The following is a 26,291-nucleotide window of genomic DNA, read 5'->3' as shown; positions in this document are numbered from 1 at the left end:
GTTTTTTTTCTGTTCATGCTGTTTAGTTTGGAGCTTTAATTATTTTGTCTGCAAGATAGTTTTGTCTTTGGGTACAACTCAACCTTGATGCTGACTGTGATCTTTGAGTAACAGTATAAAATAAGAAAAAACACAGATAGAAACAATTTTACAATGGAAAATGTTGTGGTTTCAGCCAGGGCCAGTTAGGATTGGACATATTTCAAAAATGGTGGGCACCCTGGACTTCTAAACCCTAAAAGGCACAACTAGACCACACTGTCAACCATCACACCAAATTTGAAGCTCCAAAGTTAAATCGTTTTTGAGTTCTGCTCCGTAAAGGAAATTGAAGTCGAAAAAATCACAGTTTTTGACCAAAATTTAAAAAATGTTGGGCAACCCTGGACTTCTAACGCTCACAGACCGCTATGAGCTGGCGGGAGTTCTCAAGAGACCGGTCTCGTAGATGAGGGGTTTTTATTTCCTTGTTGACAGATGGTTTGTTTAAATATCACAACACAAATGTCCATTATAAATTAAGGGGAACCTGTGGTTATCTGCCTTTTTGGAGTTGAAAAGCTCTACGGTTAGCCGCGGGCATAGCTCGCTCGCCAGTCGGCCAGTGACGCTCACAGAGCAGCTGAGTGGCATGGGAGCTGACGGGGCAGAGAGATACCAGCTGAGACAACATGACCCTTTTTAACATTACTCTAATATTTGTAGTGAGATCATTCCACTGTTGTTTCTGTAACTGAAAAAGCAGTTTGAGTAATGTAAATTTAGTCGAGCAATATTTTATATTTACCGTCTCCCCTCGTTGATGATGCTGTCTTATTTCACTATGAGCTGTTAGAATAAATAGTTTATTACCTGCAGTATCTTATAAAGTATACAAACATAACATAAACATCAAAATCAAAGTTGTATTTATCGATAATATTGCTATAGTGGTCAAGTTCTTTTTTTTGTCCAGTGCTTTAAGAGCTGGTTTAAAGGCTAAAGCCTGGTCTAGCATACTGCAAAATAAATCACTTTAACTGTTTCATACTGCATACTACTGAGGAACGCAGTATGCAGTATGTACTGTATACTGTATACTGTATACTGCGTGTGTCAGTAGTATGCAGTATGCAGTTTCGGATACAGCTTGTGGCTGATGCCTCCCTCCTTTGATTGGTCACTTTCAACACCTGCAGTCGGCGGCGTGTGATACACACATCACCGTTCAGAAGTTTTCAATTCATGTTTGAAATGTCATTGTGTGCATGTTAGCATGCTATCGTTCGTATTTAGCTCAAAAACACCACTGTGCATGAGAACAGCCCTACATGGCCATTACTCTTGTTTGTCTGACATTGTTTTTCCTGCATTAAGTCACTAGGATGATTGCCTTATCCATCTAAAGAGTTTGTTTGTCTTGTCTTAACTTTTCTTTAAACTTTGTTTGATTTATGTTGTGTTTTTTATGATTTATTCTGCTTACATTTTTGTTATTCATTTTTAATTATCTGTGTAAATGATTTATGTCTATTGTGATACCTGATCAGTTTTGAGGATGATAACTTTGTAATTGTAATGATTGCCTTATTATTTGTTAATTCATCTTGTGAATTAAAACAAAACAGTTTGTCTTGTCACAGATTTCCCCATAAATTGTATGAATATTTGAGTGTTAGTAGGACTATGAAATGTCATACAGGACTAATATAGCCAACGATCCCGGATCAGTCCCTCATATCTTTACAAGGTTCACATTAACATCACTTATATAATGTCAAGACAATTTGTTGACATGAGAATACCATCTTATTAACTAATCAGATATCTGTTAATGCATTATGCAGTTATCAATGACCTGCACCGTGATGTCAGTCTCTCAAACCCTATAGCCTACCGCAATTATCAAATTGAGTTGTTAATGGAGTGAAATGACCTGCAGAGAACTGAAGAATTAAGGCAATTCTATCAGCTTGGATAGACCCATAAGACTGTCATCTCATCAGAGTGATCAAACAAATTAAACGGCCATCAGATGAAACTGCAAAGCCTCACTGAGAATGAAGTAATCTTCTTTACCCACATGCTTCACAAACACCACTGCATGTATTTATAGGCAGAGAAAAAGCAAATATGCTACATATGCCTTTTTCTAGACAGATATGAATTCAATAACATTCTTGATTCATGGAAATGTGAAATGTCAAGTTGTCATCACAAATCCCTATGTGGAATCACTCACGTCATTATGAGGAGGAGGGAAGGCATTTGCTTGCATTAAGGGTGGCTGATGGAGGGTGAATTATAGAGCTTGCTCTAAGAGACAGATTGACTTTAGAAATTCATCAAGGGCCACATAAAAGAACATCACGCAGTATTGGCATTAGCGTGTATGAATATGAGAGAAAAAGACACACAGGAGAGGAAATTGTAGAGGAGAGAGGCTGTATCAGATTTCGCAAAGGGAGGTGCATACAGCAAAAAATGTGAGCAACTGTGTGATATAGCTTCAAGGAAACATGTGGGAGTGGATAAACACATGTCTCAGATGTTTCAGCAGACGATAGTATATGCCACAGTCACGGATTGCTTCCCAATGCGCTCATTTTGCTTCATTTCCCGTTCCGTCCTTTTAGTAATGAATAGCATTCATCACTGCATGGATGTGTCTGCGGCTGCATGCAAGGACAAAAGACAGGAGGGGGAAGACAAAGACAATGGAAGGACGAGTGATTGTCTTTCTCCTCTATACGCAGACATGCTGTAAACTCAATAATTACAGTCAATAGGAACCCTGACATGTAAATCTCCCGGTCTCCATAATTACACCCTGATAGTCTCGTATACACATCCTGTCAAGAAACGGACAGTTGTCAAGGTTCAACAATCAGAGCCACGGGCACAGAAAGGCATGTTCTCCGGAAAATGAGTCACAGCGCTCATCAGCCACGCTGCGCTGATGTAGTCTGGTGAAGGCTCGGAGGATCAAGGCTCTGTGCAGCCATTGTCACTGTCACCGCATGCTGACTATACTTCTGATGCTGCCTTCCACCCCGCCCACCCCCCCGTGGTCCCGAGGACAAGATTCTGCTTCGCTGCACTGTGTGCCATGCAGTTTCAGCCTGGATTTCCCTACGAGCTTAACAGGGAGTGAAGCCCTCTCATTGTTTAGCACTTCAAAGGAAACAAGAGAAAAGAGAAGGCAGCAAGAGAGAGAGAGAGAGAGAGAGAGAGAGAGAGAGAGAGAGAAAAGGAAATGATAGACACAGGGTGAGAAAGGGAACATGAAAAAGGAAAAGGCAGAGGGGAAGCAGCAAAGGAACAGAGTCGGGGAGTGGGAGGGAAAATATGAGAGAAATAAGAAGTGAAGAGATGGACAGAGTTTGAATGCAAGTAGTTGTTTTTCACAGCAGCTGAACTGCCAAGTGTATCCAGTAGGCTATTTTGTAGGTTATACTAGTATTTATTTAGAAAATACAGGCCAAGTGTCAAATTAAAAGAGCTGCTTAGTCCTATAACATTTTTAACATTTTGCCAAATGCCATATAAGATGTAGAAATCCCTTTTTTTTTTTTTTTGGCCATCTTGCACATAAACTGGCAATATCAAAAGTGTACAGCCTCTCTGTTGAGACCATATGGGGATTTTCTCTGCCTTTGAAATGTCTTCTCCTTAAAGGCAGTTGTGGTTGTAGATGTCCATTTGGCAATCTTATCTCGGGGCCTCGTACCTGAATGACAAAATTGGTGGTTTAAGTGTATTCCAAAAATAGCCTAACACATGAGTTACAGGAAGGGTTGGTAATACTGAGAAACTAGCAAGAGTGCACTCGATTTTAAAAATGATCCAACCGAAAAACCCAACCCAGTGTTGCAAACTCTTTCACAATGAAAGTAGCGGCACTAGCTCCAAAAAGTCACTAAATCTAGCGAGGAAATCGTCTGCAACACTGACAGCCCGTCGCTTCAGGCCTCCCTCCAAAATACGCTTATTTGCTGTCTTGCCAAGACATAAGAGGATTGATACCACTCCCATGTCTGTCCATTCAATATGAAAGCATAAAGACTGAAAGCAGAAGGAAACAAAACTGACAAGATATAACTTTGCCTAATCACTTTTTAAGGTTTAGGGGTGCTTGTATGTGGATATTTTTAACCTTTGGATAGAACCAAGCTCGTTTCCACCAGCTCCTATAGTCTTTATGCTAAGCTAAGTTAACTGCCTCCTGGCTGTAGCTTTGTATTTAACAGGAAGATATGAGAGTTCAGATCTATGCATAGTTCCCAAAACGGCAAACTATTCCTTTAAGTTTTATACTGTATGGTTAAATTAACCAAAACCAACACATTCTCACTCCCAACTTGTCAAATACTGCCGTTCGGTCAATGCACCTCGGCATCGGAGACCAAGGTAGCTAGCCCTCTTGAGTTACTTTTGGACTCAGCAGGGTTGGTCTGCCAATATACGTTCGTTACAAGCAAAGTGTCCTTTCAAAATAAAGTTCCGTTTTCACAGGAAGTTAGGTTTAGGCAACACAACCACTTAGGTAGGGTAAGGCAACGGTCGTGGTTGACTTTAACTTTACTGACGTATGACTTACGTGTCTACCAAGTGACTAACCGCTCACATGACTCACGGGACTATGTGACAAAATAAGTCATCGGTTACTTATAGTTTCACACGGGACACCAACAGTGGTCCACTGGGTTTAAGTCCTGTGTTTGTTTGACCCATCCACCTTGTTTCCTGCCCGCCCTGAGCGGACTCTCACGCTCTTAATACAATACGTGACACATATGTCACATGCTCTGACCGTCAAGTGCCGCGGGTGGGTTTACATTGGAGTTAGTTGAAAGCCTAGTTCGTCGCTTGCAGTCACTAAAGGGCGCCTCCGTGCATCGGTATGCGATGCTGAGGGGCACTCACCAAACAACGGTATATAACAAGGTGGGAGTGAGAACAGGTTGCCAAAACACTTGATAATTAGGGCAATGGAAAGCTCTGAGCAAGCAAATAAACACGGCATTAATCCAGCAGGCCAGCCTCCAAACACCTCAGGTAGTTTTTCTAGAGGGCACAGTCTGAGGTTCTGGCATATCACTAAAGTTATGTTAGTGTGTATGTCGAACTTCAGTTTTGATGATAAAAAGCATCCATGGTTAAGTACAGAAAGGACATTACTACAGGGAAAATAACTGCTTTGGGTAGATAATGAAGAATTATGAGGTGCATGAATGTCACCCCCCACCGCTCCACCACACTCGTAATTACCTGTCTCAGAGTCTGGCTGTTATGACAATGAGAGGGCATTAGTTAATCCATGTAGCATTAAGACAGAACACCACATCTGCAATTCAATGAGGACTTTAGTATTCAAAATCCAACCTGAGGTTGTTAGTGTTTTAGTGGGTATTTTGTAATCTCAATGATGCATTTTCATAAATTTTACTTTCAAGGAAAATGCATTGCTTTTTTTGACTAACATTCATTTAATCTGAGCAGATATTTCAAAGGAGGGATGTATTTTCCTGTTGTATTTAAGAGATTTTCTGCAAGCTAATCAATGTCTTGTTGAACTTTTTTCAAAAGGACTTGGTCCTCTAAAAAGTCTTGTTAACAACTTTAGATTATCAGTAACACAGCGGGAGCTATTGACTTTAAAGTAATAATCATAATAAAAAAAAACATGAGGAATGAGGATCGGAGCCTCCTTGTATATATATTGCACTTATGGCCATGTCTTCAGAGAAGCAGAAGAAGTGAAAATCCCTATACAACAGCAGAATGCTTATTATAAGTATGCAAATTAATTGTTGCGTTACCCTTTCCACATCCTCCCTCAGATTAAGAGCTTGTCTATGTGTGGACTCGAGAGGCAACAATGTCACTGTCAACACTGTAATTGCAATTACATCTACTGTGCTGCTCTGGCTCTTAGAGCCCTGCATGAGGTAAACACTGTACAAAGTCACAAGTGTAAATCATAAGCATCAACCAGCTGGAAGCTGGTGTGCTGCATTTGCACTTGACAAGAAAAAGGTTAGCGATTTTCTAAATGGGATGCTAAGTCAACGCATGAATTAAATATTTTCTTTTAGTGTTACAAAAACATTGCACTACCAGCAGTCTGGTGTTGAGACAAAAGTTTGTAATGTTAACAATTCACTAAATCCAACCATGCATATCTCAGCACAATACCAATCGAGCGAGAAACTTGATGACTTTGGCATCAACACGGGGGGCATTCTTTTCATGTGTTGAATCTCTCAAGCAGTGTCTCGTCTCAGGCTCTTATAGGTTTGGAAGACCAAGAAACTCCAAATTGTAGCCCAAACCAGCCGGGTCGGCAGGTAAAAATGTTGGCATTGGACATTTCTGCAAACCAGGGATATGTTAAATGGTGACGTGTATACCATATATACACAAACTAATGATAAAATAACTATTAACTAAGTTTAATTAATTAGCAATTTACCATTTATAAATGATGGTTATTATAAAGTGTTTCCCAACAGAAAACAGAAAAAGGACATTCTACGCAATATGGTCCAACAAACTACGGTCAGTGTTCCAGAGGGGGAAGCCAGTGAGGGATTCCGTCCTACGACGTTGCACTAGCAACTCCTACTAGTTGGTTGGAGCACCTGTGTAGAGGTGGGTGGGATATGGTTGGTATAACGACAAACTGCATGTATACTGTGAAGCTAGCATTTTTGTTTTTTACTTGCATACTGAAATTGGTATTGCTTGTTTTTATGTATTTCTGTTACAAAAAAAATCATAACAGTGTGACTAATGTAAAAGGTGTAAATTCAATAATCCACTTCAAAACACATATTAGTTCAAACAGTCAATGACTGGTTACGTACTGTATGATAGCGATTATCATAATGAAACATAAAAAATAACCCTGTAACACCTGTACACAAATGCAGTCAGCCTGTATGCAGTGTGACGCCTAACTTAATGGGATCATTCATCAGCACCGTCAGCACAGGGTGCTAAAAGCAGCTCCCCTTTATGAATTCATTCAGCATGTGATACTCATAGTCTGACAGCCCTGGACCTGTGGTGCTAGCCATTAAGCTGAGATATTCCTTATTATTAACACGTGTCTCTGCTGATGTGCTTTAATGGACAGTAAAAGCCATCGAGGCACTCTCTAGTGAGAAAACAGCCACATTTAAACTGCCGCTTTGGAGCAGAGCGGTGGACGGACTCAGTAAATGAGAGACAGCAAGACGGAGGGAGATAGGAAGGGACAAAGATCTTTCCATTTAGTCCAGGAAATTACAGCAGATGCCATTAAACCCCATAGTCAAAGTAAGAAGACTAATGCAATTTATTGAGTTTTATCTTATCTTTCTTGGCACAGCGGTGATCAATGATGGCTGTTATTCAGAGTCTAGAAAACACATTTTGACAACTCTGGTTTGAGCTGAAGGTCTCAAGCATTAATGCACTCTGAGCTTTCTATCTATAGACCTGGAACAACTCTGTGAATTATCAAGCAACCCATGTGAACTTTTCTACTTTGTAGGCAATTCATACTGTAAACCTAAAGAGATGTGTGCTTGGCCAAAGCCTAAAGGAAAAAGAGGAGTAGGAGAGGGACTTGATTGGTATTCATTGTTTTTCACAAGGAAGCTTGGCTCTTTTCCTTGAACTCTTGCTCTTTTGATTTCTTGCATCCAGTACACGGATGACCTTTGTGGAACGTGTGCAGAAACAAAACACAGAGAAAGGAGGCTATGTGGTCCCTCCGATGGTCCTTTGTGGTGTTTTGTGTCCTTTACCCTCAGTTGTACCTCATCTGTTCTGATTGTTAAAGAGGCTGGGAGCACAAAGGGCTCTCTGCTGTCTCCACTCCATGCCCCCGAGAACACCTTTTGTTTACTTTGTTTTGGAAAGATGGTACAGCTAGTCTTGCTGTTGTGGCTTTGTTTCTGTTCTGTTTAGTTTCCCTTATCTTTTAGTACTCCATAGCCCAATGAATTATTGGCCTCGGGCCTGCACTTTTTAGACATGCGCTAGCAGCATGGCTCGAGGGACGGCAATGTTGGTCAGTACACTACTTTGGTCCAGATTTTAATATTTCAACAACTACTGGAGGGATTGCCATGAAATATTGAAGACATTCATGGTCCCCAGAGGATGAAGTCTACCGATTGTCGTGATCTCCTGCCCTTTTCTCTAGCATCACCAAGAGTTTGACATTTGTAGTTCAGAGTGAAATATTGGATGGATCGCCATGCATGAAATTTGTAATAACTTTGGTGATCCTTCAACTTTACATCTAACGCCATTATCAGGTCAACTTCACACATTCTAATACTTTGGCTTATGACCAACTAACTGCAAAACTAACAACATTACCATCAGCCTTGGCTGTACTTTGTGTTTAATGCTATTAATAGCAAATGTTGACACGTTAAGATGGTGAGCATGGTTAACATCCAAAAAGGCGTGTGAATGACGAGATAATGCTGCAAGGCAAAAGCAGGTAATAAGAACGCCGTTCTTGTTTTAGGTGTGTCATTTGTACGCCATGTGGACTGTACTGACCGCAATGTAAATGCATCCATGCGAATGCTACGCTCAGAGCTAGTGACATAAGTGGATGGGTCCAACAAACACAGGACTTTCAACCAGGGGACCAATATTCGAGACTGGTGTTTTGTTTTGTGACTTACATTAGTGTCGTTTGTCACATGTTTTGTAGTGATGTTAGTGTTTTCGGTACTGATGTTACTTTGTTTCCGTACGTGTTTTACATAGTTTACGTACTTATTTTTAGGCCAACCAACGTTTTTCCTAAACCAGAGCGGTTTTGCTGCCCCTGCTGGTCCTGCACATGTAATATTCAAATCTCGGCAAAGCAAAATGTGACACTGACATGCTATCCTCTTGTGGACAGGCAGGTCTATTACAGGCTTTGGTGTGATATATAAATATTTTAATCGATTGACAGCCCTAATTGTAACACAATACCTGCTTAACATTAGCATGTTAGAATTGCTAGCGTGGCTGTAGACTGTTTATCATCCTAAATACCACCTACATAAACATTAAAAATGTTACACCCTTTCTGGCTACATCTAAACTAAAATGAGCCCTTTTTATGTTGTAAAAACAAAAACAAATAAAAAAAATAACCTCCTCTGTTAATCAGGTTATGTCCTATACTATTATGTCCTTAATTCAAATCAGAACAAAAGATCACCTTGTAAAGATATTAACATGACAGCTGCCATAATCAGTATAAACGTTGCCTTACGTGGGTATAATTTAATTATTGGAGTGCATTGAATGTCCCTTTCATGAACAGATGAATGGTCATTTGAATTGCATGTGGGCCCATTTGAAATGCATAATAAGGGATTTTCAATAACCAGAGGACCAAGATTATCACTCACTAGACTGTGATTATGTTAGTAGTAATTATCTCTGACCTTACTTTGCAGAAAATGAAAGACCACAACAGTGCTGCAAAAAGCTTAATATACCCTTACAAAGCCAACAGCGCTGCAAGAAGTCTGTATGCCGGTGTCCCCATTTTCTGACTGCACCCTGTAGGTTCATGCCAAAACAAGTCCTCGGTCTGACCTGCTACTAAATAAAACAGACACAGCCGTTAGGTGTTCATGCGATGCTGTGCCCTACTCTGGTAAACACCAGAATAAAACATGTGCTTGATGTGTTGGAACAGTGCATTGTGTAACATTTAACATACAAGCGTTCGGTGTAAAACGTCTGGGGTGCAGCTTTTTACAATAAAACACTTCCAGTAAAAGTAGAATGCTCGCCATTGATTGCCCACTGAGGCATTGTTGGCCTTTCCAAAGGTGGCCTAGATTTTTCTCTGGCTTCTGCAAATGAAAATCGATTACAGGAAACTATAAACATAAATAGACCACGGCGATTTCTCCTGCACTGGACTGAGCTTTACCATATGAACATAAGGTCACAAAGTAAAAACATCTATAAGCCAGGGTGGCATGTCCAATTTTGCTGGATAACCTATCATACTGCACAATAAGGTAAGAAACAAAAGCTGCTAAATGGGAACACATTTAGGGGCACAGGAGAATGGACTGTGTGTGCGGATACAAATAATTTATATTACACAATTGTAATGGAGTGAACTGGCAATATATTCTGAGAAGGACTCTAGCCTTACAGCAACCCTGAAAACGGCTGACACGGGAAGACAAAGTGAATGAATGTGTTGTCATTTCCACAAAAAAATGATCTACGATTTACTTTTTATTCCACGGGTTTGTCATGCTCTATTTGGTTATGTAAAAAAAAAAAAGTCAAACATTTAAGTAGCCCACCGTGAAAGTGAGAAAGAGAGGGTTTCAATTAAAACCTGACATCAGCACAACTCCACATTTCACAGCTAATTTACTTAGATCACAAGGTGTGTAGGGCTACCGCACAATCCTGCTGAGTGCCAATAAAAACTACGGCCCTTTTTTTTCACATTCAGAAAAAAAATTAATGAAGCCTCGAGATGAGAGGGAGCTTCCTTATCGTCAGCCGTACAAGTGCAAACAAGTGCAACGTGGCGCTTTCTTAAATGTCACTGTCTGTTTCTTTGATAAAGGCTACGCTCACTGTATATGCTAAATGTCATCCTTCAGAGGAGTGGGAACATAACAGTGTTTTATCTCCCCGGTGACCCCTTGATCTGGCAAAACAGTGTGAAGACAAAGATGCAAGTTGATTGCTCTTGTAGTCAAATAAAATCTGATTTTATTTATATAGCACTAGGGCTGACCCAAAGGCTTCAAAGCTTCAACCGCTGCCATAGTAATCAACCTCCAAATAAGTATTTGAATCCCAAAAAAGACCATAAAATAAAGAATAATCCCAAAAGATTATTCATCATTCATATTCAACATCAATAATTATTAGTTATTCTCAGAAGGATATCACTGTTTGTTGTGTGTAGACATGCGTGTGTGTACAGTAGTGCGGACGTGGCGCTGTCCCAGGTACTGAAACGAGGGAGATGGAGACGGACAGACAGAAGAACTTGTCAGTCTGCTGCGCTGCACCACAAAGCTTCTAATACCTTCGAATATTTCTCACCAAAGCTTCAAAGCCCAAAAAATGGTAATCGGGACAGCCCTATATACCTCATTTCATACGACAGGCATAGACTCAATGTGCTTCAAATAAAAACAAAAACAGGCAAAAATCATATATGACAAAAACATAAAATAAGAAAATATAAGATAAAAAAGCTATTACATATATAAAACATATAAGATAAAAACTAGGGCTGTCAATCAATTAAAATATTTAATGGCAATTAATCGCAAATGAATCGCATATTTTTTTATCTGTTCAAAATGTACCTTAAAGGGAGATTTGTCCAGTATTTAATACTCTTATCAACATGGGAGTGGACAAATATGCTTGCTTTATGCCAATGTATGTATATTTATTATTGGAAATCAATAATCAGGTACTGCATTTAGCATAAAAAATATGCTCAAATCATAACATGGCAAACTGCAGCCCAACAGGCAACAACAGCTGTCAGTGAGCTGACTTGACTATGACTTGCCCCAAACTGCATGTGATTATCATAAAGTGGGCATGTCTGTAAAGGGGAGACTCGTTGCTACTCATAGAACACATTTTCCTTGCCAAATTTTAGCGCAACTTTGGAGCGTTATTTAGCCTCCTTCATCACGAAGACATGGTTGGTAACAATGGATTTTTAAAAGTTTTTCCAGTATCTTTACTCTAGCTTTACAACTGAGCCCGCTACAATCTAAAAATCGCAAGTTGCATTAATGCGTTAAAGAAAAATAGTGGCGTTCAAATGAATTTGCGTTAACACGTTACTATTGCGTTAACTTTGATAGCCTTAATAAACACGTATTAGATAAGAAAGTATAACATATATAAAACATATATGATAAAAAAATATGATTTCCTGCTGAACTCAACAAATTGTGGGATTAATTAATAAGAACTTCAAGCTAATATACATGTGTAAATCACGCTGGCTTCAAACTGCACACAGCCTTCTGCAATGTATGCGGTTTCTACCTGCATTCAATTATTATTGATTCCATCTGCAGCACACTGTATGCACACTATCACGGGGCCCGTGTGGTCCTTGTGTGACCGTGCTGAAGTCTGTATGCAATCACTCGAGGTTTCGGCTGAGTGCTGGCAGGTTGACAGCCTGTGAGCGCGAGGACTGCACTGACTCCACAATCCCTTTTTTCACCTCGAGTTGCTCATCCATCAGCATGAGCCCTGTCCGGCGGTTTCACTCCGAAAACATAGCACAGCGCCAGCAATCAGCACAAACAAGATGCCTTAAAGGGACTGTATGCATGTTTTTACACATATAAACTTTTTTATTTTTTTAAATAATTTGTATTGCAAATGTGTGAACAGGTTGTAACCTAACCTAAAACATTTGACCTTCCACGACTTTCTGGGTTTCCTCTATCAGCCTATAGACTGCTTTTAATGTGAAGAATGCGGGCCATTTTTTTTCTTGCAAAACAGGAATATGAAATACAGAAAAATAGAGTTGTGGGAGTGTGTGTGTGTACGTGGGAAGTGAGTGGTGAAGCAAGAGAGAGAGAGCGGCAGCAAGTGTGTGAGAAAACGAGCAAGCAACGGAGCAGAGAAGAGTTAATTTGAGCTTTGAGAATATCAAGTGAACGTACGGTGGAAGTTGCAGTTGGGTGCAGAAATAAATGCTGCAGCTCCTCAAGACCAACAGAGGTTTCCCGTGTCTCGTTTCCCTGCTGCTGAGTGGAGTGACGGGTTAACTCCAGAGCGAGTAACGTTATCGACTCCGGCCCCGGAGACCAAAACTACGGCGTCTCCCCTGGGCCTTCTGACCACGGTCGGGAGGCTGAAGGAGGAAAGGTTAACACTAGAATCAACATTGATTCATGGAGGGACCTTTGTTTGGTGAGCTAACATTACTGCCAAGCATGTGAAATATATAGTGATATTGTGGTTTTAGCTGGCTAATGTTGCTAACGTTAATCAACACAATGCCTGTCAATCACGCTCAGTCTCGTGTGTGTCGCCTCACTGTTTTGACTGATGCTCGCTCACATAGTGCGAGCACAAGCACGAGTGCGAGCATTGGCACACTGACTCAATGGCCACAGGTGTCACTGTTAACAAGCAATTTCTGAGTCCCTTTAATATTAACAATTTGTTTTAGAAGCAGTCAATGACAGAATTGTTAAAAAGAGAGTTTATTTAAACAGTAGGTAGCGCTCTATTTGTCTGAGTGAAAAGTAAGAAGGATGAGGGCAGGAAGGTTCAGCTCTAATAGGAGTAAAAAATCCTCAACTTCATCTAGGGGCGACATTGTCAACTTGTGATGAGTGAGAGGGAGAGCGTAATTGGTCGTGAAATTGTCAGCCCACCTGCGAGACATTCTAACACCGCTCTGGAAAGTGATAACCTTCACGATGGGACGCAAGGTTACTCAGCCATTTGCTCCCTCAGCCTGTCTGCTGAATAAATGCACCGTCAAACTTGAGGAAATATTTGTAAGAGGTCCCTGTTGCGGGCGATATGAGAATGGTGATTGTGCTTGCCAACCGGCTTTTCGGATGCAAATGGCAGTTATGGTGTATAAATAGCCTTTCTCCAGTGTCTGGTGTTATCAGAGCTGTCAGGAGAATTCATAAGGGAGGTAAACGGGTGGGGGCGGATTAGACAAGAACAGAGCACATTCTGGCAAAAGGTTTGATTTGGTGTCATCTCTAATGGATGTCCTCCGCAGAGCAGAAAGTAGGAAAAGACTAGGACAAGAAGATGGCCAATGGGAAGTTGAAATGTGACTTTTAGAAGTGTTCACTTGTACTACATGAAAAACCAACTTATCCTCATACAACGGTTCGTATGAGAGCTTATCAAAAAGCTATTCCTCCTTTTGGGTTTGTTTTCCTACGAATGTCCAGCAACACGTGTCAATTTCTGCTCGTTACATGCGTACAGTCTTTTAAAATAAACTTTCGTCGCCACAGGAAACAACTTCCTTAGGCTTAGGCAAGACATGTCGACTTAGTTCGACTAAGGTCGACTTGGTTCGGATTAGGCAACAAAACTACTTAGTTAGGGTTAGGAAAATATCTTGGTTTGGGTTAAAATAACTCCGGAAGTTGCGCTATTTAAGCATGTATGTTACAGATAAATCAGCGTTGACTTCTGGTTTCACATGGGACATGAACGCCAGTCTCCTTGGTAAAAGTCCAGGTATCTTTTAGACCAACCCATCCACCCCGACCTCCTTTCTACGTGGCGTTCGCCGCTCTTTATGTTTCCTTCCATAGCTACGAATGGTGTATGAGAACAGCCTGGAATAAAGCATCAACTGTCTACTTTAATAAAGGCGCTATAAATTGTCCTATTTATTGTAGTCCACTTCCACAGGGTTAGTAATGTTCAAAATGACTAATTCACTGATGCATAACTGCAAGAAACAAAACAATAACAAAACGTGACAGATGTCCTGCTGCCTTCTGTTATAATACAAATTTTTGTTTTTTTACATTTTACAAAGTGGAACACTTTGTCAAAACAAAACCCTTTGAACTGTTCATCTGGTCTCTAATACCATTTTATAAAATACATCTGAAATATTTGGAATATGACCTTTTGTATTCTTTTTCGTCTCCGGTCATCCCAAATTTTCATTTTTCAGGGCCTCTGTGTGCCCTTGAGTCTACACAGACTTATAAAACATTACGCTGGTTAATTCAGAAAGAGTCTGTTTCATACACAGCATGAGCTCTCAGTCCGCTGCCTGAGGTAGGATCACATCTGAAATACACAAGATGCAGTTTGAGGGTAATTCTGATGGAGAGGGAGCTGATGTTTAACTAAATCCATTCTTATCGTAATGGGGGTTTAATTCTGTGCCAAAGCTCGAGAGGTATTATCTGCAAATCTTTCCAGTCATTCTGTGGAATCTGCTGAATCGCTGCACACATTGTTAGTTTTAAATTCATATATTATTCCAGATGTCATCTACAATGCCAGTTCTAATAATGAAATAATGTGTCCCCCGAAAAGGTGTATGTTTTTTTTTTTAATCATGTTTTTGACTTTTGTGAAACAGACTGTTCTGACAAACTGTATTTCCAATCTCTGTAGCGAGAAAAGTGTTTATCCTCACATGTGGAGAAAAATTCACTTATTTCACTGAACCAAAAAGTAATTTTCTCTATTGAATGTTGAACCACTCACTGGTTAGGTAATGGGCCTTGACCATGTGCATTTACACGCCGCTGTCAGCCACAAATATGAGTGTCACACGCAAAGCACTCACCATAGCACATGAACCCAGCCACCCTGAACTCATGCTTCACTCTACTCCCTACATCCATCTATCCATCCACTCATTTATCAGGGATGCACCGATCCCACTTTTTCAATCCCGATACTGAAAGCGATACCTGGGCTTTGAGTATCGGCGAGTACCACCGAGTACCGATTCCATACCAGTCTTTAATAAATACAGTATACTGTATGCCTCACTGTGTGGAAGTGACTGGGATCATCCTTTTATGTGGAAAGCAACATCAGGCTTGATTTAAACATTGCTTTCCTAACATTGTAAAACAAAATGTAACATAAATACATAGATATAACTTTAGTGAATTGTCATTTATTATTAAAATAATAAATTGTAAATGAGCAATGATACATGATATTGGTCAAAAACTTAAACAGGAATTCAAATTACAGTATATAATACCTATAGTGTATAAACTAGGGCTGTCAATGTTAACGTGATAATAACACGTTGATGGCTACATCGCTTTAACACTACTAATTTCTTTAACGCATTAACGCATCTTGCGATTTTTACGGTTGTGGCAAGCTCAGTTTTAAAGCTAGAGTGAAGATACTGTCATCGTATAAAACTACAAAACCTGAGGAATTCATTGGTACAAACCGTGTCATACTAGCTTGTTGGGAAGGAGGCTAAATAACGCTCCGAACTTGTGCTAAATTTTGGTGAGGAAAAACTGGCATGGCCATTTTCAAAGTGGTCCCTTGACCTCTGACCTCAAGATATGTGAATGAAAATGGGTTCTATGGGTACCCACGAGTCTCCCCTTTACAGACATGCCCACTTTATGATAATCACATGCAGTTTGGGGCAAGTCATAGTCAAGTCAGGACACTGACACACTGACAGCTGTTGTTGCCTGTTGGGCTGCAGTTTGCCATGTTATGATTTGAGCATATTTTTTTATGCTAAATGCAGTACCTGTGAGGGTTTCTGGACAATATTTGTCATTGTTTCGTGTTGTTAATTGATTTCCAATAATAAATATATACATACATTTGCATAAAGGAAGCATATTTGCCCACTCCCAAGTTGATAAGAGTATTAAATACTCTCCCTTTAAGGTACATTTTGAACAGATAAAAAATGTGTGATTATCGCTATTAAATATTTTAATCGATTGACAGCCCTAATATAAACGTACAATTGAATTTAATAGATCGGCCCCATTGTCACAGTTACCCAATCCAGCTATTTGAGTCAGTATCGGCCCGATATTCTATCCGGTATCAGTGCATCCCTACTATCTATCTCTCTGTCTCTCTATCATATCCCAAAAGCAGCCAAAACACCAAATTTCTCATCTTGCAGTGTGAGAAACAAGATGCAGAAGCACAGACATCCAAGGCACGTGGGAAGGCTCTTTACGCAAAAGGTTAAGGATTTCTACTAAGCAGAGCAAAGTGCAGAAAAAAATAGGACTTTTTTTTTTCAATTTAATTGAGGCTCACATCAACTTCAAAGCGACAGACAAGTAATTCCCACTCTTTGCTGGTGTTCATTTTCCCAAGCTAAAACCTTGTCCTCTTCATTAAAAGCCCATCCCTCCTCATCCCCTTGAGCCTGTCATGTTCAAACAGTGTTCTCAGCTCCTTGCTAGGCTGGATTAATGAAATATTTGATATAAAATGTCAAAATAAGGGAAAAGCAGTGTGGACTAGGGACCACGGTGATTATCGCTAGGAGAGAGAAAAACATAATGAGGTAAAAAAAAAAAAGAAATCTCTTCTTATTCCTTTCCTATGCTGTATTTGTGGCCCTTCAAAGTTGAAATAGATTTTACCAAGAGGAAACCTTAAAGCTTGCCTTGACATGCCTGGCCTCCTCATATTTCTCGCTTCATAATTTTCATTGCATTTTTTAAAGATACCAAATGGATTCCAAAGAAATGCCTCAGTGACCATGGATGTCTATCTCAAATGTTACCTCGAAGAGCATATTGTTGTCCTGTCCCTGTTGTTCCTTTATTTGCTGTGGTTAAGGTCACAAAACGTGGCTGGCAGAGTTGCTAACGGTAGCCAGTAGTCACAACTGAAGATGCCAGCATACTTCAACAGAACTGGTTTGAACCATATACATATATAGATGGACGATGCGTCTCCACTTCCTCCCACTGTACAAAAGTGAAGCTAAAATATCCCGTTTATGGGAGCTTTATGGCTAGAAAGACACAACACCTAACCATGATATCTCTATAACTATATTTATGATTCAAAAATTGATGGTATTTGAAAGTTAAAGTTACATTTCTTCTGTTGTACAATTCTGTTTCCGCAACTACTTCACTCAGAGCAGCGGTCAATCACAGCTGTCAGTCATGACGTCTCACCCCCTTTTATAGCATCAAATAAGTAATTAAAACCAGACTTATCAGAAAAATGAACATTTTGACATACATCAGCGTGATAAGAACTACCTAAAATGCAAAAAAAAAAAAACATCTTGGGGAAAAATGTATTTGACCTGTACTTTGACTTTTCAGTTTGGCCCTTGTCCGATCCGCTAACATAAAGGGGGGCGTTATTTATGGCCTATACTGCAGCCAGCCACCAGGGGGCGATCAAAATGTTTTGGCTTAACTTTTGGGGAGCTGTCATGTCGTCCATCTTTTTATACAGTCTATGGTTCGAACACTTTTGCCTGCCGATGTGGTATAAGCATAACCCAGAATTACTCTCACGCTATCACACGCTATATGTTTCAATATTGACCATGACCGTTCATCCACGTCATGGATGCATATAGGGCTGCACAATCAATCAAATATTATTCACGATCATGATTTTGGCTTTCCACAGTTAAATGAACATGATCGACTGCGATATTGACATTTATAATGTCTGCTCTGCTCATAGAAAACTCTGCTGCATAAATCAAGTGCCTCCTAAACTAACAGCTAGAGATGCACTGTCAATCAGCTGCCGATGGAAGCCGGACGCTTTTCAGCAGTCTCATATTTTTGATGTCGTTGGTGTGGAAGTTCTTCAGCGTGAGTGAAGAAGACATAAAGCTGCAATTTGCCACAACTGCAAGTCCAAAATAACCCCTGGAGGAACAACCTTAAAACATCTGGAACAATTAACTTAATAAGACACTTATATTGTAACTCATTCTCATTATGCTGCTCAGATTAATCACAGTGACCGGCTCGTCTGCCGACAGCATGGAGCTGAAGAGGTCCATTAAAGGAAGTTTCATTGAGTTACATTATGGTGCGTTCAAGCTCTACTGAGTACAAATTAGTATTGGGCGATGGTAAATCATAGCACTATCATGATGCATTCAAATGTAATCTTGTAAAATAGAGTCTTTGGCGAAAATACAGTTGTGTGAATGATCTTTTCACAGCAATATAAAATAGATATTAGAGAGGGAATTATAGCCTGTTTAAGTTCCTAACACTAGCGCGAAGCAGCTTATAATATATAATTAAAACTACTAATGGCAAAAAATATTTAATCAAAGCAAATATTTAAATAAAAATACAATTATTTATTTCCTAATCATTTGAATTATTTGTTTTTATGCAAAAAAACACCATAGATGACAATAAAGTAAAAAAATAACATTTAGAATTTTTGACAGTTAAACTGTAGCACAACATGGAAGTGAATGCAGCGCTCTGTTCATTTAAATGTGAAATTACAATCAAAATATATTGTCCCTAAAATCTATGAATAATTGCGATAAATAATCGTGATTTACATAGATGAAAATAATTGTGATTATCATCTTTGCCATAATCGTGCAGCCCTACTTTGCATAATTCACAACTGTATTCAAGATAGAGATAAAAAAAAAGCAACAACTGTGGAATTGATTTTATTCTAAACATTACATTTCTGATGTATTGCAAGCACGATTTACTGTAACTCAACTACAAAAAAACTTGCAGGATGGGATATACTGTGCATGCAATAACACTGCTACATTGCAGTGTGATCAAAAACAAATCAGTGGAGGTTAATGTTACTGCTATGGAGCTGACTGAGCCAGCTCAGAAAAGTTGTGGCTACACAAAACTACTACAGCACTACAATTTACCACCACCCTTCAGAAAATTGCAGCCCATTGACCAAGCTTCTCGTATTGATGCAGGGTAACAATCAGACCCAGCAGAATATCTTATTATATGCATTATTTCAGTCTTCCTCTCCTTGGAATAAGTATCTAATTATACGTTCCCCTTTCAGCAGCTGTCTGTATGTACGATAGCCTTTTCAAGCTGAAAGGCCCGTAATGGACTCTCATTATTCAGTTCCAAGACATGTACTATGGTATTTCAGTCTACAAGCTCTTCAGCAAGTGTCTACAGTTATAGAGAGAGAGGTTAATTAGGTGAAGGTGCCCCTAATTGACTGGCTGGACCACTCATGAGTCTCTCACTTCCCTATCAACCCTCCGCGAGCGAGTCCACAGACACGGCGGCGGGAATTCAAGAGACTTTGTGAAGTAGAAAAAAAAATCTAGACGTAATTCGCTCAGTTCAGGTATTTCAATTTACAGCTTCGCAGACACAAGCTATAATCTTGGGTTCAGAATTTCTATTTGCAATAAAAAAAATGAAATATATTTGGATAGAAATATCAAGCCAAACTAAAATAAAACAGCAGAGTTGTACGGTTGAAGTCGATGAATGGAAGGTAAAGAGCAAGGTGACGTAGGTGCCATTTCTAAATAGTTCAAATATTCTGGCTTCACTTAAATCTTTACCTTCTATCTCTTTATTAACAGCCATCACTAAAGTAAGAATGTCACCCACCCTGACACACCGACACATGCACATCGCTAAACGCACACACTTTTGTCTGAATGAATAAAATTAAATATAGATCAAGGTTTATTCTAAGCAATGAACTTGAAGCCTGCCAGTGTATAAACTGACAGGTTTCCTCAAGTGGAAAATATACAGTATCAAACACGCATTTTCAAGACTGGACTGCTTCTCAAAAATGACAGCAGTAAGCTGCGGGGGTCTGCTCATCGTTGGGCGACTAATGGAGTACGTGTGTTACAGATGAGGCTCTACATTGGTTTTGATAAAGTCAAGCTCTACTTCATCTGACCTGATTATCAGCAGACGTCAAAACAATGATGTCCCCGTCTTGTGATGAATGGGTTTATTTTTTTAGGCCACATCAGTCACAAGTATGCTTTGATTAATATTCAATCTAAGACTTTGCTAAAGAACTGCGAGAAGGCCTCGTTGAAAAAATGCTGCAGAACAAAAGGATTCTTCAAAGTCATGGCATTCCATAGAAGAATGTGACAGAAAAATCATGCGAGAGCCAAAACAGACCTCACAGAGGAAAATTGCTCTTGAATCAATAGTCTATATATTAAGGACCCTATGTGGTGACAGGGATAGACTCTGAAATTAGGAGGCATATCTGTTCTCATCTTAAAGTGAATTTAAGTGTCCTGCAGTTGAAAGCAACAACAGACTTCAGGCTCATGCTTCATTCATCTTATGTATTAATGGTGCTCTATACGATATCCAGAGCATTAACAAAGACTATAGAAGCAAAGAGGCGAAACTCCGGTGCTTTTTTGACAACAGCTGCTGGATGGCACTGCGGTAGCACTGCCGCCATTTTGGACTGATAAAGCCAATAAGTCTGTGGCAATGGATGTATAAAGAGATGTCTGTAAATAGAGGATAATATATATTTTTTATTTTAGGTAAATCAACTTCCCAGTAAGAACATTCAAATAGCCCTCTTGAAATTGTTGTGTCCTAAAAGTTGTAAAATTCATTAACATTGTAACTATCGGCCAGTAGCTAGTAGTGCTAGTAGCATGACATAAACAGAATTTAATGTAGTTGTAGGCTATTTACTAACACGCAGCGCAAAAGCACATGACATCTGCCATCTTATACATCCATGGTCTGTGGTCTATTGGACATCTAGATTTTGGAGGTCCTTGACATGAAATGTTTGAGATTGCTCTCAAAATCGGTGTGCTGTATTTTTCTAACTTCCATTTATGTCCATCGCTCACTTTATGCTCCTCTGGGAAGCAGCCAACTATTTGCTATGTAAAGATATAGTGGAGTAATGTCTACCTGAGCAGAGAAAGTCCCTCTTTGTGTGTGTGTGTTGCAATCTGAGCTTCTCTGCGCTTTGTTGACTAAGCTTGGCCGGCCACAGATGCCTTTTAGTGTTGTTCGTGCATGTGAGCGTGCCCCACTGGCTAGGTCACAGCGGCCGCTCTGCACTATGCTAATACGGTGGTTACAGCTGATAACGCCGTTGGTGACGCTGACGCGTAACATACTACCCCAGGTTAGCCCTGTTGCCGTTGATTGCACTGTTAGCACCGTTAGCTGCCAGCTGTTGGCTCGGCCATCTCCATGTTTGAGAACCATGTGGAAGCAATGGATATGAATTTTGTAGTGAGCACCTTTAAAATCTCCATCTTGTACGTTAAGAATTTTTTGCTCTTTTTCGAGGGCAGAACACAACAGAAACTGACTGCTGTGATAAATCTGTTTCTTCCTCCCGTCTCACTTCTACACCTGCAGGCTAAACTGTCAGGTAATACTCAGGTGGACAAAGGTTCAGTGTCTTGGAAGTCAAGATATAACTCATGCGGCTAAAAGGATTAAGCACAATTTTTAAATATACTTACGTAATCTACAAGGGGTGTTTATTTTTGTGTGCCTGCGATCAAAGTGATGAAAATCTTGTGATGTTTCGCTTTGAAGGCTTAATGAAGATAAAACTTATAAAAAGAAACGTGGTAAGAAGTCCTTCTCTGCATGCAGCTAACAGTTGGATATTGTTTTCATGCAGAGAAATAGACTGAGCCCCTCCGGCAAGATGATCTTTTAAGACTATCTCGGTCTCTCCGGATAAAAACAGCAGCACTGGTCGTTTGTTCAAACAGCTTAAAACAATATTTACATTCAGTGTGAAATCAGTAAAGAATAAGCTTCCTTTTTGCCAAGAAAGATATGACAGCCATTACATCTAATACGCTTTGGCCAAGTATGTACTTCAGCTATTGTATGGATATTCACTCCTTGTTTTTAGTTAAATGTCACTCAAACACAATGACATTCTGAAAATGTACTTTTATTGCCAAGTCTTGCTAAATCAACAAAGAAAATGTGAATAAAAGCACATTTCCCTCCACTACCGTTATGTGAGTATCAAGAGTTGTTTCATCGAGATAAACAGTTGGAGGTACCACATTTAGCTTTCACTGATATTTCAGCACAAATTGATCATGCTGGGAGTGGACGGAACAACATATTCTCACTTCCAACTCGTCTTGGTCAGTGCCCGACGCACAGTGTGTCAATTTACGCTCCTTACATGCATAGTGTAGACATGAGCCCTTGTGATTTACATTTTCAGCGTGGGAAGGTAAACGTTACGTGATAGGTGTCTGGATTACAACAAAAATAGTGAACTGAAAACTTAACTATATAATATTATTTTCAGCTGTTTGTAGGCTATCAAGCTAATAGTTACCCGCTCATTCTAACATGATGCAAACTTCACAGCTGACTGGAGTTGCCACAAATATAACTCAGGAAAGACTTTAAACTATGTATTTTTCATTCAGTCATCATTGTTTCTTCTTAAAATACATGTAATATTGTAATCCACGTCCTAATTAATTTAATATAGGTCAAACAAGGTCGGAGACCCATTGTATGAAAGATTGAGTATTGTAAGAGTGCGGGGGTGTACCAGCCCAGAGCTAACTATTCTAAAAATAAAAAAACAGATACTGTATGTTAATGACAACGCCCACATTTTTACTTGAATATTCATCAACAAAGCCAGAACTTACTCAGCCTCCACTGCTAATTTTCTTGCATTGTTTCCTTTTGGCGTCTGCATCTCAACCCCCGTGTCTTTTTTCTTTGGATCCCCATCCTCTAGGATATAAGACTTATAATGACACACAGATGCCAAATAAATGCATTAAAATGTAAATATTAGTTATTGTTGTCTTATAATTGTAAGTAGACATTTAGGAGGAACATTCTTCAGCAAAGAACCTGCTACCGATATAAACCAATTTCTCATTGCATAATTACATTCCCCAAAAGTCAACTGTCTTCGATGTTTTATGAGCACTGCTCATGTGGACACTAATTAGCAATATTAATAATATAATTGACTTGCTTCGTGTTTGGCACAAGAGACACTTGGAGACAAGTCTCAACAGACTCAAAGATTGAACATGCCAGCCTGGTTTCTCTCTGAACAGACATATTTAGAGCACGATCAATAGTGACAAAGATGTTATAACTGCTTAGCAATACAGAGTAAGACAGTAAGACAGAGTGACACATTTTAACCCAAAACGTGGACACACTCCATGTGTTTTCATGTGTTGATTCTGGCTGATGCAGCACACAGACTTTTGCTCATAATTAATGCATGCAGATCAATTCCAGTGCAGCACAGTCAATGAGTCACAGTCAGGATTCACCCGACACGGGATCTCAGTGGATATGATGAAAAACTGACATTTACTTGAATGTATTTCACCATCACATTTGGTGAATTTGATTCCTACAAATATGACTTACCTTGGACCTCTCCTACTTAAATTGTACATGCTTAACCCTTGATGACAATATTAAACATTAGTTATCATAGCTATGCTGATGATACGCAAATTTCTCATTTCACTGCCCTCTGATCTCATGAATCCTCTAAACTTCTAAACAGTTGAACATGGAGTCTTTGTCATGAGCTGACTGGACTCTTGCAATTCCCTGTTTATGGGCCTTCAAGCAGTGTTCATTTTGTGTGACGAAAACTATGACTAAATATGTTCGTCAACGACCTTCTTTTCTATGACTAATAAGAGGCGATGACGAGATGGCATGGGTTGGAAATTAACTATTTTGTCCACCTGCCACTGTGGCTGGTGGATTCCAAAATCTAGCAGCCACTCAATAGATTACCATTAGTGTTTTGGCTGGTAAGAGAAGCAAATCTAGCAGCCACTTGCATATTTTACCAGTATTTGGCTGGTGCTAATTTCCATCCATGGGATGGCACCAACGTCATTAAACACTAATAGTGACTATATCAACATACAATATTTAAGAAAAAAAGACAAGATTAAAATTTTGTTTAAAAAATAAAAACTTTACCAAAATGAATTTTCATGGACAAAACAGAGGAGACAAATTATTATATATGTATGTTTTTGGCTGGACCGCAGAGGGCCAGCCCTACAAACACAAAAGCCTGTCACTGAGTGGCTGAGTGATGAAGTTACACGATTGGTTGGCCGAGTGTTGGAGTTTCCTCATTGTCAAAATGAAAAGGGGGGAAACAGTCCTTTATGCAAATGAGCCTCTACAGCGTGTATAGTCTGTTTCTTGTCTGTTCTCAGAAGTAGATTTTGGTGGAATGTTAAAATGGAATAACAGAAAGTTTATGAGCAGGCCGCCATGTTGTTTCCTGTTTGAAACAACAAGCAGACAAACGGGGACCTATCAAGTGTATTCCACGACAGGATATGTCACCGCTTGAACAGCCAGTTGAGTGGAGCAGTGCTTCCCCTAGTGTCCTCGCTGGACCTGGTGGACATGTACCGCTGGATTAACATTATAGACATGTCCACTGACTATTTGTGTAACAATTTAGCCACAAATTCACAGACTGACCATACACGGTCCAACCATATACTCGGTTTTGACCGAGTCTTGTTTTTTCAATGCAGCCGCTCCGTTTCCTGTGCTGCGCATGCCAGTTTCATGTCTATAACAGGGCTACACTGGTAGCACACAATGAGAACAGTCAGGAGGACTCGGAGTACCTTACTAAGTTTAAGTTAACAATGACAACAACAGGGCTTGGGAGAAAGAAACAACGTGATATTTTTGCTAGACGATTGACTGAAATGTTCAATATAATCTGATGACTAAAAAGACTAAAATGTCAACAGTTTATTGACTAATACTATATTAAAATAGTTACGGTTTACTTTGAAAAGATAAGACTAAAATGCCCAGACTTTTAGTCAAATAAAACTTGACTAAAAAAGGGAATGGATTGAGGATGAGCTTCACCAAATATGATTAAAAAAAAATAACAAGGACATTTGACACGGGACTAAGACTAAATAAGAAAGAAAATGAACACCATCTTCAAGCTAAAGCTACTCATAGGCTGCAGCTCATTCAGACAGCTGCTGAATCAAACCACATCTTTCTGGTCCTCAGAAACCTACAAACCCACTGCTTTCAGAATACAATTTGATCCTCCTACTCTTGGTTTAAAAAAAGATCTTAATGGCATTTGTATGCTCTCACTGTATAAATATCTCAGGTCAAAAGGAATTAATCTCCTCCATGTTATACAGTATTTTCATGCAGAGATAGCATTTAGTATTATACACCTAAAGGATGGAACAGCATGTCCTGCACTGGGTGTAGACTTGCACCAACAGGCTCTGGCCTTAAATGAATGTTCTGTATGCAGGTCACATCTTTTATAAGCCGTACTGTCTGGGACAAAGCTATCAACAGTCAAATTAAAAAACAGGACGATCATCAGATATGATTGCGATTTATATCTCAGTATCAAATACAAATAAATGCGTAGTTTAACAACAGACACAGGAAGGATTTCCTTCTATAGAAACAGTGGTGTGACTGAAAATAGTAATTTTCATGTTTGAAATGAATGCAAATAAAGCACCAACTTTATTTTGACTTTGACTACAACGCTCCATTTGTTTTGAATTACGTCAAAATAAGCACACTTCCTGTTTTGACTTGACTGTAGATTTAAAGCTGTTTCCTACCACACATGGATTTTCGTCCGAAAAATGTGCACAGAAATGTATAAAAGCTGATTTTTGGGGTTCTTATGAATGCTTGCCGGCCCCTGCGAAACATTTGTGCAAAAAACATTTCAGCGGATTTCCACCATATATGTTTGACCAATGAAACCCTTTGTTCCAACTG

General features: G+C 39.5%; 1 protein-coding gene across 2 annotated transcripts in view; it reads right to left on the bottom strand.

Annotated features, from left to right (window-relative positions):
* The window catches only part of LOC141773910 (protocadherin-15-like), a 316,265-nt gene that overhangs the window by 277,608 nt on the left and 12,366 nt on the right, over nt 1-26,291 (bottom strand). The gene's annotated exons all lie outside the window — the stretch shown is intronic.

The sequence above is a fragment of the Sebastes fasciatus genome, chromosome 9, assembly GCF_043250625.1.
Source record: "Sebastes fasciatus isolate fSebFas1 chromosome 9, fSebFas1.pri, whole genome shotgun sequence".
NCBI lineage: Eukaryota > Metazoa > Chordata > Actinopteri > Perciformes > Sebastidae > Sebastes > Sebastes fasciatus.
The sequence above is the reverse complement of the archived record's forward strand: the minus strand, read 5'-3'. Positions and strand labels throughout refer to the sequence as shown.